Genomic DNA, 17,073 nt, shown 5'->3' with positions numbered 1-17,073 from the left:
TCTGGACCCTCTCCAAGTTATCCACATCCCTCTTGAAGTGTGGCATCCAAAACTGCACGCAGTATTCCAACTGCGGTCTGACCAGTGCCTGATAGAGGGGAGTATCACCTCCTTGGTTCTGTTTGTCCTGCATCAGCTGATGCATGATAAAGTGCAGTTAGCTTTGCTGATGACTTCCTCACACTGATGACTCATGTTCATCTTGGAGTCCACTAGGACTTCGAGATCCCTTTCTGCTTCTGTGCTACAAAGCAGGTCATTTCCTAGGCAGTAGGTGCTAGACATTTTTCCTCCTTAGGTGCAGCACTTTGCATTTTTCCTTGTTAAATTGCATTCTATTGTCTTCTGCCCATTTGTCCAACCTGTCCAGGTCTGCCTGCAGTTGTTCCCTGCCCTCTGGTGTGTCCACTTCTCCCCACAGTTTTGTATCATCCACAAACTTGGACAGAGTACACTTCACGCCCTCATCCAAGTCATTGATGAAGACACTGAAGAGTATCAGTGCAAGGACCGAGCCCTGCGGGACCCCACTGCCCACATCCTTCCAGGTCAATACCAACCTGTCCACCACCACTCTCTGGGTACGACCCTCTAGCCAATTTGCCACCCACCGGATTGTGTAATCATCCAAGTCACAGCCTCTGAATTTGTTCACCAGTATGGTGTGAGATACCATATTGAAGGCCTTCCTGAAGTCTAAGTAAACAATATCTACCCCTACTCCTGCCTCCAGGTGCTTTGTAACATGGTCATATAAAGAGACTAAATTAGTCAGGCATGATCTACCCACTACAAACTCATGCTGGTTTCCCCTCAGCATAATTTTTCCTGATGGTGTCAAAGACTTTACCAGGGATGGAGGTGAGACTGTCTGGCCTGTAGTTGCCTGGATCCTCCTTCCTCCCCTTCTTGAAAATAGGGACCACATTGGCCCTTTTCCAATCCTCCGGGACCTGGCCCGTGTGCCACGAGTACTCAAATATTCTTGCCAGTAGCTGTGCAATAATATCAGCCAGTGCCTTCAGTACCCTCGGATGGAGCTCATCCGGGCCTGCCAACTTAAACGCATCCAGTCCTTCCAAGTGACTCTGCACCATCTCAGGGTCAACATTTGGTAGTCTGGCGCCCAGCTGTTGTCTCTCTACGATCCCATTGTGAGACTTGTTTTGCCCCTCATTTAGGAACACTGAGGCAAAGAACTCATTGAGGAGTTCAGCCTTGTCTTCCCTGTCTGTCACCAATTGCCTTTGCCTGTTCAGTAGTGGTCCTATACCACCCTCGGCCTTCCTGTTACTCCCTATATATCTGAAAAACAATTTTTTTTTATCCTTAACTTGGGATGCCATCCTCAGCTCCATAGTAGCTTTGGCCTTTCTAACTGCCTCCCTACAACTGTGAGCTAAGGAGGCATACTCCTCTTTAGTAATTTCTCCCTGTTTCCACTGCTTATATGCCCTACTTTTTGCCCTTGGGCTGCTCTGGATTTCTCTGGTCAGCCAAGAAAGCCTCTTGGCCCCTTTTCCCCCACATTGGGATCATCTCCCTCTGTGCCCAAAGGATTGCTTCCTTAAGGCACAGCCACCCTTCCTGGGCTCCCATCTCACCAAATCTCTTACTTTGCAGTGCATCATTGATTAAAGACCTGAGCTCACTGAAGTCAGCCTTCCTAAAGTTTAGCACTTCCACGCTACTAGATACCTTTCCCTCTCTACGCCTTATGGTGAATTCTATTATTTGGTGGTCACTGTCCCCCAGGTGACCACTGATCTGTAGGTCCCCTATCATGTCATCCCCTGTTGCCAGTACCAGGTCCAGTACAGCATTCCCCCTACTGGAACCATGTACCTCCTGCATCAGGTGGAGGTCCTGTGCGCAGGATTGGAACCTCTGTGAATGGAGGGAATTTGCTGTCTGCGTCTCCCAGCAGATGTCAGAGTAGTTCAGGTCCCCCATAACTACCGCTTCTCTAGTCTTTATGTTCTCCGAGAGCTGCCTCAGGAGTTCCAAATCTAGTTCTTCCCCTTGGTGTGGGGGTCTGTAGCAGACCCCTACCACCAAATCCCTTTCCCCTTGACCTCCATGTATCCTAACCCATAATCCTTCTACTTTCTCCTCCTCCAATTCCATTTTGATAAGGGTCGATGTATAATGTTCCTTGACATAGAGCGCAACCCCTCCCCCTCTCCTCCCTGCTCTATCCTTTCTGTACAGCTTATAGCCCTCAATGTGTACTGCCCAGTTGTGGGTAGAGTCCCACCAGGTTTCTGTTAACCCCACTATGTCAAAAGTGTTTTCTGCAAGCAGGGGTGCTAGTTCATCCTACTTGTTCCCCATGCTCCTAGCATTAGTTTAGAGGCACTTGAGCCCTGTAACTGGCGCCTTTGTTGCCCCCCGGCTCTGATGTCCAATGGGCCCCTTATTGCTTACCTGCTTATTGCTTACTGTTCTATACCGCTGGATGTCCTATGGATTGCAGGTTCCTGATGTTCTCCTTCTTCTGCTTCCCGATCCCCCATCTGAGCTAGTTTAAAGCCTGACATAGGAGATCAGCCAACCTTTTGGAGTAAAGACTTTTACCTTTCACTGAGAGGCAAATCTCCCTTTTATTGTTTTTTATCACTGAGCAAAGTATCAAAAGGGAGATGCTCATTCATGCTTTCTCCTCCAGCTGTGCTTTATACAGGGCCTGATCTAGCAAGTCCTTCTGAACAAGTCTACTGGATCACCTCCCTCTGGGGGAGGGTTGGGGGCCTGCTCAGGCACCAGCTTGGGTGACAGCCACCGCCCATCTGTAGGAGAGGTGGTTTGGGCTTGGAGGGGGTCTTGGGGGAGAGTGGAGAGGATCTCCCCTAGGAGTGAGGTGGGATGGTGAGGGTGACTGGTTGGACAAGTGGGGAGTGGGAAGAGATTTGTTGTATCTAGATGAAAGTAGCAGTTGGGAGGTGTGGTTGGAATTGGTGAGAGTTTTTGCTTACATAGAGATTTGGGCAAGGAGGTGGTGGTTGTGGGGAGTGAGGGAATTGGAGTTCTCGGGTTTTGGGTGTTGTTTAGGAAATCCTGTCTATGTATTATTTGTTTATTGAAAGCTGCTCTGAGCCTTTTGAACAATGTGGGATATACATCTAAAAACTAACTAAATAAATAAATCAGTGGGTGGAGGAACATATAGATTATGGATCCCAGTGGGTCTCACATTTGACCTAGGTACTTATCTGCTAGGTACCATCAAGATACAAGTAGTTCAAAGCACACCCAGAAGCAAATAGGTAGGCATCTAGAGAGCTTTACTTGTGAAAAGTTAAGACATGGATAGGTGACAGCTGAGTCGGGTTTTGAGAATCTACATTTTGGACTTAGTCACCTATGGGGGTAATGTGGCATCTAAAACCACTACAACAGCGGTGTCCCCCTGTCCTGGGAAGCATGTCCCCAAGCATGTTCTTCCCACCCACTCCCACACCCACCCTCCAAACCAAAAAATATGCCAGTACATGAACAACGTGTGCTCCTGGTAGCTGGGGGAACATGGCGGCGGTGGGAGTGCGGCGGCAGTGGTAAGCAGGAGCTCCTGCAGACGCTGCTGACACTGTTGGTGGCTGAAGGGTGGCAAGGGGCGACCACCCTTTTTGTAAGAGGTGCACTGCCACGCTCAGGGGGTGCACGTGCACCCGCATGCACTCCCTACATGTCACCCCTGTGCCGGTACATTCTAGGGTTGTCTGTGCTGGCCACTCTGCAGCACACTGGAAACAGAGGTTTTGAGAGTGGCCGCCAAGTAGCACCCTAGAGCAGATGTGGAAAACCTGCAACATATGTGCCACAAATGCCATGGGCAGCCTCTATGTGTGACACACAGCAGACCAGGGAAGGGACAAGCATCACAGTGCCTGATAGGGCAGGGAGCCACAAGCAGAGCAGCAGATTAAGTAGAGAGCATAGGGCAGGAAGCAGAAAGCAGAGCAACAAAGTGGGCACGAGAAGGGCACTGGAGTGGTACTTGGGAAGGGTGCGGGGCTAATTTGTGGCCTGCCTGTTGAAAAGGTTGGCCCCCGCTGCTTTAGAGCAACTCTTTCAGTGTATTTTCTGGTTTGGAGTGTGCATGCAGGAACAGGTGAGTGAGGCATAGTAGGCATACTCCGTTGTGGCTCTAGCTATGACTAAGCCACAAGCCAGATCCTGATCTCAATTTTTTCCCAGAAAACTGGGAATCACCATTCCAATCTAGTCATGATGGAAAGTTCAGAATCTGAACCAAACCCTTCCAGAGTTTGTGTATTTGGGTCCAGGGATTCAGTTCAATTACAGTCTCTATTAGAAGCATAACAAAGTTCTGGCCTATGATATATAAAAATGTTCAGCCTCACCCTCTAATAGAGCAGGACCTGTCCTCTTATACTCATGTGCCTAAGCTTTCTTTTCAAATTAGCTGCTTGTCAACTCAATTGCTAAACAAACATGAAGCAGCTGTAGCTCTCAAACTATGATTAGTATTAAACCCTTCAAATCCAGCCCAGCTTAGATAGCCTCCCTACAGGTATACTCAATTGATTAACTCCAACTGGTTCACTACTAAAGCTAATCTATTAATTTAACAATCAGAAAAAGCTTCAAATAAAGTACTTCCCATCAGAGGAATCCAAATAATAAAATCAAGTAAAACATCAAAAGATGACGCCACTGCAATGTTTGACAAAGGATAAGTAACTTAAAGTTTTAAATCACAGAGGTTTTCTTTGACTTAGAGCACTAAAACTGAGGATTATTTTATTGATTCAACACTCATTGCTTTTCCTTTGCAAAATGCTAAGAGAACCTAATAATGTTGTTGTTAGTCTTCCGAGAGAGGTAACAAAGAAGACTCTAAGAACCACAAACCAATCAGCCGACTATCTGTTGTTTATAATATCAACAGCAAAGTACTGAACAATTGACTTAGAGAAAAGCTGGTTTCCAACAGGGCTAAAGAATAGCTTTTCGATCTGAACTTTCTACAACACATACCACCTCTGTACAATCAATGAAATATAGGAAAAGACAAATGACTGTAACCCAGGGGTATACGTTATCCTGTTAAGTTACCATGTGATCCATAAAATATTATGGAGCAAGAATATTTGATGCAGGAAATGCACATCATAGTCTTCAGTATGAACCACCAGAAACTTCAGGAACACTTATTTGCCTTTGTAGTTTTTCATTAAGTAAAATAAGATAGGAGACTAGGCAGAGACTCCTTCTTTGCTGCCATTTATACTTATTAAATATATGTAATATTAGGTTCATCAGTTACTTTAATGCTCATCAGTGTTATTCTAGCATGCTACATTTTGTCAAAAATCCATGTGAATGTTGTTGGTAAAATTCCATAAGGCTAAATCCCTTCTGCCTATGTAATAATAAATAGCCTAGCTAAATTATCTACCTGCTTAGCTTCTTACCTTACCTACAGCCCTTCACTGTAATACCTTACTACCTCAGATTTCTACCTCCCCAGTCTTTTCTTCCATCTTAAGTGACCTACAAAAGACCTTACTGAACTACAGTTGTAGTTTTCCAGGCCGTGGTAACAGTGTCCCAAATAGGACTAAGAAATGTGAGGCTATGACCAAACTTTCCTTGTAGATGAGTAAAAGCTGCTCCCCATACATTCTGCACTACCAGTTTTCCCTTAGGATTGTACAACAACCAGTCGCTTTAGGTTGCATAATGCTCCAGTTGATCTCACTCTGGTTTTCTCCTTCATGACTTAAATTATGTCGTGGCCTGACATAATGTAGCCTCATACTTCCATTACACTGGAAGGTTTACTTTTACCTTGCCCATAGTAAGTGTAGGATTCGCAGGCCCTGGATTTTCAAGATTCCTTCAGCAAAATACAACTTAAATGGAAATACTTTTCACTGAAAGAAGCCATTGAAGTACTTCTGTGCCTGTTGTGACTTTAAAAGACATGCCCCTCTTTAAAATAGTTCTGTCTATTGTCTTCTCAAGATGATAATGTGAGAAGATCAGCAGTTTCAACTCCCAATAATTTACCTGCCATTATAGAACATAGAGCAATAGAAAGTGTGTTGTTGCCAATATTCAAAGAACGTTAGTGAGGGTCCCAAACTCATAAGACTGGGTTAAAAATCATAATGAGTCAAAATAAAAATACACTTGTTTTTCTTTTTATTTACTTCCTGGCTTTCAAACAATTAGAAGTCAAGATTTCCAGCTTTGCTTCACAACCATGAGGGCTAGAAACTTCCTTTTTCAGTGGAAGTTGCAATTTTCATGCAATCACTTCACTTGAAGAGCCAAAACTTTCAAAACACCAGATAGCTTGACAATTGAAATAAAAATGTGATTTGGCAATACCAAGTCCTGTATTCTAAAATTAGGTTCTATATGCTATATTCAATATTAGGTTTTATATGTTACTAGTAAAAAAGAAAGCATGGTCTTTCCATTACAGTACAAACTCTGGGACTCAGAGAGCTACACTCAATTCCTTGTGTCCACACGTCCGTTGACGAGTACGCTCGCTAGGGCGCCTACGGATGATTGTCCACTAATCCCGGTTGTGGCCCCTGCTCCGGGGGTGCTCACGCCAGGTCCGCCTGCCATGACTTCGATGTTTCCTTGGTTCAGTGTGTTTATGATGGCGCGTGCACGTCCGGAAGTGGGACCTCCCGTCGATCCGGGTCCAAGATCCTTGAGGGCTCCTTCCTCCCCTACACCCTCACCCGGGCCTCCGTGACCAAGTCCGGGTTGCCCACCTAGCCTCCCCTCTGGTGGGGGGGGGTTGGGACAATGCCTCAAAATGTCAAACGCAAAGTGAGTAACCCGTAAGCCAAACAGTCAGTTCCCGTACGGGTGTCTGCCTCCGGGTCCCTGTAAGTCCGGCTCGCCTCTCTCGGGAGGCTTTCGCTTCTCTATTGGGGGTCCGCCGTCTGTCACCGGAGCGTCCCTGCCCCACCTGGGCGGCTCTGTCTCCGGCCCCAATGCACTGTGGCCGAGGCCAGTAACCTGCTTCTTTCGGCTACCAGCCAAACAGCCTTCAGCTGGGGTGGGATGCCCCCCCCAGCCTTCACAACTGTCTCAACTGACTTCGGGGCTTGTCACCCCTAATGCCTTGCCCCTGCGGGGGCCTTACCCTTTCCCCAAAACATGCGTGCCGGGCGCGAGTCAGCACGCCTCCGCCGCTCCGAGCTTCCGCCGGGGATCCGCTCCTCTCCCGGTCCTTCCGGTCCGCTGCTTCTCTGCGCCGGTTTTGTGCCCCCCGGCACCGCCGCACACCTGGGGGAGGTAATTAAGCTCGTGCCTTGGGGCACCGTGGGAAGCTCGCCTCCGGAGTCAGGCCCACTCAGTGGCCTGCGGGCAATCTCGCCCCCACCACGGCTGCACCACCTATATCGCGCCCCACGCCCCACAGCCGCTGACAATTTACTGGTGCGGCGGGACCCGCCTCACTTCTCCCGAGGCTGCTGGGGGGTGAGGCTCTTTCACACCTTGCTTTACTATAAACATCTTGCATAATCTTGGGCAAGTCACATATTCTCTCTGTGCCTTGGGTCACAACCAGAAAAATAAGAGTAATAATAGTTTCTTATGCTAGGAAGTGTTCTGAGGATAAATACATTAAAGATCATGAGGTATTTAGATACTATGATAATGGGGACATGGCAGTATTTTAGGCCCCATCTATACGTTACACTTAAGACATGATTAACAAGCTCATTACATCTTAAGTTGTGACCCCGCCACACATTCAATCAGTTAATGACCTTATGAAACAAGGTATAAGTAGAGGTCTACCCAACTCAAGGAGGCAGCCAGCCAATTTCACGGGCACATCACAGGGCCAGCTGCTATTTTTCAGTATAAAGGCCAGGGCCCCTCTACTTCTCTGGCTGAGAGGCCCCAGTGGCCCCACCCCTTAACCCTGATTGGCTGTGAAGGCTATCTGTCATACGGCCCCACGCCTTGGTTGCAAGTGCTATCTGTCATGCAGCCCTGCCCCTCACCTCTAACTAGTGGAGGCATGGCAGAAGGCACGATTGTGTGGATCATGCATCTGATCTTATCAGGCCTTTACCTGAATGGCCGGAGGGGCCCTTAGATCCTGACTGAGGAACTCTCATCAACAACCAAAAGCAAAACTAAGTCACCAAAGCATTTTGTAACAGGCTGTTGAGAAATAATGCTGTGGTGTTCTCTGGGTTACTGCATCCCACAAGTTCTTTTTGCCAAATACATTTTATTTCAGTTGTTCAGCCTAGAGGTTGCAAATATGTTGTTAGTAAGAAGTGGTTAGTAAGAAGTGAGGCAAAGAACACTGTTTTATTAAACAGGCTGAGAGGCCACAAGTTTTGTTTTTTTATTGTTTTCTGAACAAAGACAAAAAAACACTTCTCCAGTTTTTTATGACTATACTGATGTAGTTCCACACTATATAGATATTGTTCCATGTTTTACATTAACGTGAGACTTGGGACATCAGTGCCTGCTTTTTTGTTCCTCTTTGATTTTGTTGATCCTAGGGACTCTAAGTCAAGAAGTTTGATACCCAGGCTTGCTAGATTTATGATAGAGGAAATTAAACAAAAAGTAGATCTATATATTGACAATGTTAAGATAAGCCAATTGTACTGGCTTATCTTTTTTATTGCTATCAATGGTTCAAATGCAACCATCCAGACAGCTACTGAATGGAAAATTGATGTGATGATTTTAATGAGACCCACAAAAATAAAAAGGAGTTAAATAACTGAATATCTTTAAAAATCTAGCCCTTACTGTAGAAGAAACTAGCACCAATTCCCATTCTTGCCACATGCATATTAATGAGACCAGAAACTGAACGGACCTGGAGAATAAACAGCTAGCAACATTATCTTCAAACCAGGAAGTTTGATTTGTCGATGTTATGCCTGTTCTATGAATAAAACCTACAGGCTAAAACCTAAAGGCTTTCTCTCACCTTTACACATACTAAATTCACATCAAACATTTTTTTACAAGTTGTTAAAAAAATCAAGAATTTCACTCCCACTGGAGTAAAGAAAATTGTGTTTTAGAGGAAAGAGTATCTGGACTCAAGACAAATTGCAGAGAATTGGAAGCTATGGAGGAGAAGATAGAGGAAAGTCATTTAGAACAGCTCTTCAAATTCAAATGGGCAATGAAAACAATCAAATGCCTAGCGGTGAACATTCTTGTCCAGTTAGAAAAAACAGTATAAAGAAATTATACAGCATTCCTGCGGGACAGCAAACATAATTTAGGAAGAAGCAGCACATGGTTTTATGGCTGGGGAGGATAGCAGCCGTGAAAATGAACATCCTGCCAAGGATTCATTTTCTTTTTGAGCTCTGCCAATTCATGTGTCCAGGGAAACTATAAATGACATCCAGCGTTGTCCCATAAGATTTGGTGTGAGAGGGAAAAAACTGCTAACAGTAAATTGTCATATGGTATTTAGGAAAAAGAGGGTATGGAAACCTATTTAACATTGAAAAATATTATAGGGCTACACAGCTAAGCACTTTTTTCTAGAAACAGTTCTTATAGAATAAAGCCTATACCATCCTATTTCTGATGGTTTTGTGCAAAAACGGGTCCAGGACACAAAGGTAGCAACTGCACAAAAACTGAAAAATTAGTAGAGTTTTAGGAACACCCAGGCTATTCATTTATTTAGGGCCCAAGTATTGGAGTCATGAAGTGCAAGCATGACAATAGTCCCCATTTTTTTCAAACCCCAATAAGGAATCCTAAGAAAAGTAGTCAGCTATAAACTACCTTATGCCCTCCCAAAAAGGATAACTGCAAAGGCTGGCAGTCTCTCTGAGAGCTAGGGCAAATCTGACTGTTTTTACTTCCAATTGCTAGAGAAAGTGCTTATGAGGAAGAAACCTTTTTAGGCCATCACTCTGATACAATAAAGGGAAATCCTCAGTAGAACTGTTTTGAGAACCTACGCATATATTGGCAATCATCAATTGTCCTGGATCATTGTGTATGCATTAGGGCCACTCAGACCTTCAGTGCATACACCTAGACAGGAGTTTATGGAGGAGCAGAAGCTGCCAAGACCTTTCAACCTCCCTTTAAGCCACAGAAACAGACTCCAAACACCAGACTGAGTCCAGATGTTTGGTGCCTCCATGACTGTAGTTGCATAAGTGTCTGGGAATCAAACCCAGGTCTCCTGTATAGTACGCAAGGAGTTTACCACTGAACCACAGGGGCACTACACATATATTAATCTTCAATATAGGCTAAAAAGACATTATGATGCAACAACATGACATTCCATCAATAAGTTCACACCAAAATTTTATATAAAAGTGCTTAAAAATTGGATATTGCCTCAGTTTCTTAACTCATGATTGCATTTCTCCCCAGATGAGAAACAAGCAGATTTATTACTGTTCAATTCACTAGGCCAAGCTGGCTACCTAACAAGTAAAATTAGACTAAAGAAAATGTAGAATCACATCTGATGAAAAAATATTTCTGCCTTCAAGTATCTTGAAGTCAAATACTCTCTAAGATTGCTGAAAAAAGACTTTGAAGGAAATACTATTACCACAGCTGGTCTATGTGGTTAAGTCTTGAAATTATCAGTTTGAAAACAGTATCCAAATGTGAGAAAGTATGGAAAATGTAATGTCACACTTTTTAATCATTCAATTAAACCAAGAGAAAAGGGATGAAATGTATGAGCTTTCTCATACGTCTTACATTTTCCAGCTGAAAAAGAGAAAGGGACTCCTGAAGACATATTTTTTTCTAAAAATGAAACAAAAATACATTAGTTAAAATGAAGGTTTTAATTTTGTTCCAAAATTCCCTGAGGGAAATAAGAACTTTTTAACCAAATAATTGCATAATGATTTTTTCTTTAAGAATTCCATGGGGGAAAAATACACTTTGTGGGGATTTTTCTGTGCAATCGGCTCTAGTTATCACAAAGACAAAAACATGTATTACATCAATTAACGATCTCAAAGGGTAAAGTCACACATTCAACTTAATACTTGCTAAGTGCAATTAAAACGCAAGCAGATGCATATTCATGCAGTTTAGCACACCTTAAGCATCCTCATGACATTGTAAAGTTGTTTCCTTTCAGGCAAGAGCTATCTCCTAAACACATATTGACTTGAATAGGTTGTTACATTCCAAGCTGACCCCCCTGGGTTCCCTGCTAGCATACTGCTCAACAGGATGTGGTCCCAGATCCATGTGTAAATGCAGTGCCTGAGAGCAATAAAATCTGATGCGAACTGCACTGGAGTTTATTCAGTCAAATTAGTTGCACGTGTAGATGTGCACAATGATTTGTAACTGTTGCAGGTGAACATGTGACACCACCCTAAGAAACAAGAAGAGAGGTGCTTATATATGAAAAACAGGAAAAGTTAGCGGGAAAAGAACCAAAGGATTTGAAAAAGAACAGACATAATTGTGCATTTAGGAAGATGATAGGAAATCACAGAAGCAGCCCACAGGCAAATGTTTGGGGGCCAAAACAACCATGAAAAGGTTTCTGAGCTGCTTTTCTTTCCTTTCACTGTAACAGTTTTGTGCCAATAGCACTAGGTAAAGAAAAATCCCACTGCTCCATGGGCCTTCCAATACTTCCCAAAATACTGTGCCTTACAAAGGGATGCTTCCTCTAAGCACCCCTGTTCAGGTGGCAAGTTTCATCCCTCCAGCTAACAAAGGTCTGCCTGTAACAGTCATCACTGAGACTATATGATAAAAATCTGTCAAACAATATACTAGCTATCAACTCTCTACCTCAAAGTCTTACATATGTTCCAATATGCTAAATGTTATAGTCTACATTGATTGAAGCTGTAAAAATGCCTGTTTGGTACTGTTTATTTGTTCAGGCTAAAATCTGGAAAGATTCAACTAGCAATGATCATGCCTCAGTTCAACCTCACAGGCTATGATACTGCCACTGCACAAAGCTACTATATAATGCAATGCCTACAATACACAAATGTTACTACAAATATATTCTCAGGGTACTATTATTCAAATAATGAGGTCCCGGAGGGGAGGGGAGCCAGGTGTCCAAGAAGAGTGGTCGCTTCTTAAGGAGACAATCCTCCAAGCCCAAAAGGAGGTAATCCCAACATGGATGAAAGGGAACAGGAGGGGGCAAAAGCCCCCATGGCTCACTGAAAGCATCCGGGAATGTCTTCTAGCTAAAAGGGAGGTGTACACTCACTGGAAGGGAGGGGCCATCACCAGGGAGGACTATACTGCAGTTGCTTGGAGATGCAGGGGGGCAATCAGGAAGGCCAAGGCGGAGGTGGAACTGGGACTAGCTTCCCAGATCAAGGACAACAAGAAGTCCTTTTTTAAATACATAGGGGGCAAAAGAAGGTACCAGGTAACATGGGGCCCCTGCAAGACACACTAGGAAATTTGGTCATCACACCAGACGACAAAGCTAAGGACTTCTTTGCCTCCATTTTTCTGAGCAGGGACTGGATCAGCCCCCTCACCGGGCCCCCCTCAGGCCCCAGGGGAGGCACACCTAGGCCAAGGGTCAGTGAGGATCTAGTCAGGGAACTTCTGGAGGGACTGGATATATTTAAATCAGCTGGTCCGGACAATCTCCACCCCAGAGTGCTGAGGGAATTAGCTGAGGTCATTGCGGGACCCCTGGCACAGCTTTACGAGCACTCGTGGTGCTCTGGTGTGGTGCCGGAGGACTGGGAGAGGGCCAACGTGGTTCCCATCTTCAAAAAAGGGAGGAAGGAGGACCCAGGAAACTATAGGCCAGTTAGTCTTACCTCAATCCTGGGTAAGCTTTCTGAGAGAATTATTCTGGCACATGTCCATGAGGGGCCAGCAGGGGAGGTTATGCTTAGGGACAACCAACACATGTTCATTAGAGGCAGGTCCTGTCAGACCAACCTGGTGGCCTTCTATGACCAGGTCACCAAATCCTTAGATGCAGGGGTAGCAGTGGACGTAGTCTTTCTGGACTTTAGGAAAGCCTTCAACACTGTCTCTCACCCCGTTCTCATCAAAAAACTGGTGGACTGTGGTGTCGACACCTACACAGTCAAATGGGTCGCTAGCTGGCTGGAGGGCTACACCCAGAGAGTGGTGGTGGATGGGTCATTTTTGACCTGGAGGGATGTGGGCAGTGGGGTCCCCAGGGCTCGGTCCTCGGGTCCACACTGTTCAACATCTTCATCAGTGACTTGGACGAGGGGGTAAAAAGCACCCTGTTCAAATTCGCTGATGACACTAAGATGTGGGGGGATGTGGGCACACTAGATGGGAGGAATAGGCTACAATTAGACATAGACAGGTTACGGGGTGGGCGGATGAGAACAGGATGGGATTCAACACTGACAAGTGCAAGGTGATGCACCCGAAGAGGAAGAACCAGCAGCATACCTACAGGCTGGGGAACTCCCTTCTCATCAGCGCAGAGGCAGAAAAGGATCTTGGAGTCATCATTGATGCCAAGATGAACATTGGCCGGCAGTGTGAGGATGCAGTCAGGAAGGCCAGCCGCACCTTGTCATGCATCCACAGATGCATCTCAAGCAGGTCCACGGAGGTGATACTCCCCCTCTAGGCGACACTGGTCAGCTGGAGTACTGCATCCAGTTCTGGGTGTCGCACTTCAAAAGGGATGAGGACAACATGGAGAGGGTCCAGAGGAGAGCCACTCACATGATCAGGGGGCAGCAGGGCAGGTCCTACGAGTAGAGGCTACGGGACCTGAACCTGTTTAGCCTCCACAAGAGAAGGCTGAGGGGGGATCTAGTGTTACAAACTAGTCAGAGGGGACCAGCAGGCATTGGGGGAGTCCCTGTTCCCCCAAGCACTACCAGGAGTGACTAGAAATAATGGTCACAAGCTGGCAGAGGGTAAATTCAGATTAGATATCAAGAGGCACTACTTCACTGTCAGGGCGGCTAGGATCTGGAGCCAACTTCCAAGTGAAGTGGTGCTGGCTCCTACCCTGGGGGTCTTTAAGACAAGGCTAGACAATCACCTTGCTGAGGTTGTTTGACCCCAGTACTCTTTCCTGCCATGGCAGGGGATCGGACTTGATGATCTGCTCAGGTCCCTTCTAACCCTACAAACTATGAAACTATCCTGTGTTAGAGTGTGGGACGTTACACTCATCCTTCCAACCCTACTAACTATGAAACTATGAAATAACTTTATTTTTACATCCAGAGATCATAAGTTTTACCACTGTGTCCTGGCAATACATCAGCACGGTCACACAAGTATTTCTGAATGTTTTGACAAAGAATTGCCCAATATTGGTATCATTATTTTGTCCCACAAATATTAAGAAGGAGCATCCCTCACTTCAGTTCAGATCAGACCATCCTTCAACAAAATATTACCAACCAAAACATCGACACTTCACACAACCTACCTTTTATGCAGTTTATAATATGTCAACAGTTCAGATATTCCAAGAGGACCACCCATAGCTGTAAAAAAAAATCTTTAACTAACTCACTATTAAGAGAGATGATTCACCACCAGAGTTTCTCTGAGGTTGGGGATTTGCACATTATCTAACACATAAATGTCAGGGATAGCAGGCCCAGATACCAGAGGTCAGGAATCTCTAGTAAATGTGCCTAGAGCACTTGGAAATATCCATTTAAGCACAGCCTCAACTCCTCACTTTCATCAATCCAAAACATCCAAAAGACACATTATCCTTGAGTTTTCTCTTGTACCTTGAATAATGAAGATACATATTTTCCAACTGGTACCTCAGGAAAGAGACCCCATCTGCCTGAGAGACAAAACAGATAAGCAAATCTAGCTATACAAAAAGGTGATTTGTTTTCTACATTTCAAACACGAAGGCTTCATTTATTTCCATTACGATAAAGAAAATGAACCATTACACTGTTTTAAACAATCACAGCTAGCACATTTTAGAAATGTTTTAATTTCAAAAATACTAACTGGCAAATTGAGTGTAAATAGCTTTTCAGACTACTACCATTTGAGACACAGTTTCTGATTGATAGTATGGCTTTGCCCAGAGGGAGAAGATTTCACTGTCTTTTATGTATAATGTAATGATGTCTTTTTGCTGTTAGTGTCACTGAAATGAAAAAACAATACTTTAAAATAAGTAATTATTGTAAATAAAATTACACTCATTAAGAAGAAGACAACTTAAATCTTGCAGTACAGGAGCTGGTAAAAACTCCAAACTACATTTTTTTAACATTAGCAATGTATAGTCTCTGCATCCTCTTCAATTATAATAGGGAAAATGAAATACAAGAATGAAATTTAAGAATGATAAATATGGTTCACTCCATCCCACATGTTTAATTTTAAACACAGTGAGTCATTTTATTGAAGTCACTTGGGACTAGTCAGAGTGCATAAAGCCAACCACATTTATATGTCTTTACAGAATCAGGACCTATATTATTAACAAACTATAATAAAATATATTGTTTCAATCTTGGTCGTTTTCACTTATTTTTATGGCTATAGCAACCTCTGGTGGACAAGCAGTAGAATGTAAAAGACAGACATTTCAGTCATACCTAAGTAACAAACTGCAATCTCTCATTGCTTCCTTTTATTTAAACAATATTAACCAAAAATACCAGCTGTTTCACTAGCATAGTTTTTGAAAATCTACAGCTCTGCAGTAGACTTATATCGTATATAAATATGTGTGTATGTGTACATCAAAATATAATATAACACTTTATGTTCTTAATCAGAAATGGCTAGACATCTTTGTTCCCTCGTATTAAAAAATAACATATGTAATATTCATAGATGAAATTCTATTAGGATATTAGGAATGCTAAGGTTTCAAAGTCAAACATTTAAGATAAGAAATGTCAGAATTAAGGTTACCTGTTCTGGAAAGTAAATACAGTTAAGATTATCAACTTCAACAAGAATCCCCTGCAAATGGCTTCCTGCAAAATCATGCCTAAAAATATAAAATCAAAGGCTGGGATAAGGGATACAGCACAAAAATAGTGTGATCAGGATGATGGCAGGCACACATCTTAAGTTCTACCATTTTCTTGTGTAAAATTTCCCACATAAATGCCCTTGCTGAATCCAATATTCCCTTTATTTTAACTTTTGCCTTGCAGGCATATATGTTGTGAACTGGAAAAGGGGTTAAACAGCATAATACTCATAAACATTAGTTGCAACTGGTTTGATGATAAGTTTAGCTTGAAATAATGTCCAAAGAACAAAGCGTGTGAGCACCTACTGCACACACTGCAAAAAATAAGAACCCGGAGCAGAATGTCACTTTTGGAAATAAGCCATTGCATCTCCTATGCTCCCCACCCCAAAAAATGCCAACGCTGAAGAAGTCATCTTAAAGACTATTTTAGTTCTAAATATCATTCTATGTGACAGGTGGGGAGCGGGTAAGATCCCAGGCTTCCACAAAAAGATCACAAGGATTCTGGAAAAGTATAGAAAAACGTCTAGATAGTAGAGACAGATGAACATATGGAAAACAATGCATGTGAGAGTTTGAGATTGAAAGCAATTGGTGTATGTCCAGTAACTGGACTGGGCAGTATGTATTTCAACTCAGGGCACACCAGTGGCGGCCAGTCAATATGGGGCACTCAGGCACCGCCCCGCCCCGCCAATTTCAAAATGACATGATCAATTGTGACAGCTGAAAATTATGTCTGTGTGATAAAGGTGCTTGCTGAAGGCTCTATGAAGATTAGACCAAGTGTTCTTCTGTCATTTGTTTACATATTAAGCTATATGTTGTTGCTATTTACATTGCCCCTGTGCTCCCCAGGAAAAATGTAGATCTCAAAGAAGATGAGAACTAGGGACAGATCATTCTCTCCCAAAGATATCCAACTATAGAACAGTCTTGCAGACATCAAATGAATCCAGAATCTGTCCTATGCCTTCCTGTTTGAGAAAACCTTCCTACCATTAAAGTGTTGCCCTTTGGGGTCAGGCCAACTCTCAAGATCTCAATATTGCGCTGTTAGACAGGAGAGTGTGACACAATTGCACATATACAAACACAAATCAATTAGATGC

The 17,073-nt window shown here is 43.8% G+C and overlaps 1 non-coding gene across 1 annotated transcript; it reads right to left on the bottom strand.

Moving 5' to 3' along the window:
- Window positions 1-11,836: 11,836 nt before the first annotated feature.
- On the bottom strand, window positions 11,837-11,971 carry LOC149870338 (U4 spliceosomal RNA). Its single transcript, XR_016440883.1, has one exon. It is a non-coding gene; the product is annotated as a U4 spliceosomal RNA (small nuclear RNA).
- Between the last annotated feature and the right edge of the window lie 5,102 nt (window positions 11,972-17,073).

Source organism: Crocodylus siamensis, chromosome 2 (assembly GCF_052110815.1).
Source record: "Crocodylus siamensis isolate JL-2025a chromosome 2, ASM5211081v1, whole genome shotgun sequence".
Lineage (NCBI taxonomy): Eukaryota > Metazoa > Chordata > Crocodylia > Crocodylidae > Crocodylus > Crocodylus siamensis.
This window is presented reverse-complemented; position numbering and strand designations above follow the sequence as displayed.